This window comes from Callithrix jacchus, chromosome 12 (assembly GCF_049354715.1).
Source record: "Callithrix jacchus isolate 240 chromosome 12, calJac240_pri, whole genome shotgun sequence".
In the NCBI taxonomy this organism is placed as follows: Eukaryota; Metazoa; Chordata; class Mammalia; order Primates; family Cebidae; genus Callithrix; species Callithrix jacchus.
In genome coordinates this window covers 61,712,714-61,714,420 of record NC_133513.1, presented here as the reverse complement: position 1 = coordinate 61,714,420, position 1,707 = coordinate 61,712,714, and the positions used below count along the sequence as shown (strand labels likewise).

Here is a 1,707-nt window from a genome sequence, read left to right as displayed (position 1 = left end):
GGTCACCTTCTCCCCTACTTCACTGGAGACTTCTACTCCCACAGTCACAAGATAATGTATGTTACCATTTTCCAAAATCATTAGTTCAAACATCTTACATGATGGCCTCAACCTCCTGCCTCTCCTGTTTGCTTCTCAGCTCTTTCCACCAGGATGATTTTTCTACCTATCACTTCCATTGACTTCTCTCCTTTCTTCCTTTCTAGCTAACTTATTTCCTCATGTTAATCTTTTTTTTGTCTTGACAGTCCACATTCTCTTTCTAATCAGCCCTCTCTGCTATTTAAGGAAAAATATTTGGTCAAAGATCAATGACAATCCCTCCTCCTTGCCAGGTGCCAAATTAATTCCTAGGTTATGTTATTTATTTATTTATTTATTTATTTATTATTTTTTTGGTTTTTTAAAATGTTTATTGTATGTACAAAGAACTATCATGGTTTTTCATGTTAGATGTCTTGGATAATCCTTTGAAGTTCATTTAGTCCAACTTAATGAAACCTATATCCTTCGCATACTGACGGAAACACTGGCAGCTCATATTGAGACCATATTTCCGGATCAAACTGTGCCGGTTTGAACAGACTCGACAAGAGCGAGAACCCTGGCCGCATTTTCGCAAGTGGCTCCAGTACAGCTGCTGGTGCTCCAGTACAGTCCATCCTGCTCTCAGAAAGGCAACGAGGTAAAAGCTCCTAGGTTATTTTATAAGCTGTGAATGAAAAGTTCAGCACTTCAAGAGACAGACATTATTTAGAAACACTTTTCAATAAAGGCCTTTTATTTCCTTTTTTTTTTTTTTTTTTGAGATGGCACGATCTTGGCTCACCGCAACCTCTGCCTCCTGGGTTCAAGCAATTCTCCTGCCTCAGCCTCCTGAGTAGCTGGGATTACAGGCATGCGCCACCGTGCCCAGCTAATTTTTTGTATTTTTAGTAGAGACGGGGTTTCACCATGTTGACCAAGATGGTCTTGATCTCTTGACCTCGTGATCCATCCGCCTCGGCCTCCCAAAGTGCTGGGATTACAGGCGTGCACCACCGAGCCCAGCCTTGGAAGAAAGATTTTAATAGATTACTCTGTGCCACAAAGCATATTATCATGTAATACAAAATAGTGAACTTGCCAAAAATTTCATGACATAGTATATAATATAAAGTCTGAGTAGGTACAATAGCAGTGGAGGTGACTAAAGTCACAGAATATCAGTAGTTCGCTAATTTGTCCATGCCAAATGGACTGTGGGGAAGGTGATTGGAACAACAACAACGAAAAAAGTTGCTAAAGTGAGAGTGACCAGGCTTGTTCTGGATCCTTACACCCAACCTGGAGTGCAGTGGCACAGTCTCGGCTCACTGCAACCTCTGCCTCCCAGGTTCAAGTGATTCTCCTGCCTCAGCCTCCAGAGTAGCTGGGATTACAGGTGCCTGCCACCATGCCCAGCTAATTTTTTGTATTTTTGTAGAGACGGGGTTTCACCAGGTTGGCCAGGCTGGTCTTGAACTGATCTCAGGTGATCCACTCCCCTTGGCCTTCCAAAGTGCTGGGATTACAGGCATGAGCCACTGTGCCTGGCCTTGAAGTATTACGATAGGCAAAAAACCTACTTTGCTCACAATGCCCTTCAGCAGTGCACAGTTGGGGACAGTGTGCTTCTCAAAGCTTTACCTGTTCCACGAACAAAGCATGTGAAACATGAACTGGCTG

General features: G+C 43.1%; 1 pseudogene; it reads right to left on the bottom strand.

Moving 5' to 3' along the window:
• Positions 1-457: 457 nt before the first annotated feature.
• LOC108587809 (small ribosomal subunit protein uS14 pseudogene) lies at positions 458-1,103 on the bottom strand (annotated as a pseudogene).
• Between the last annotated feature and the right edge of the window lie 604 nt (positions 1,104-1,707).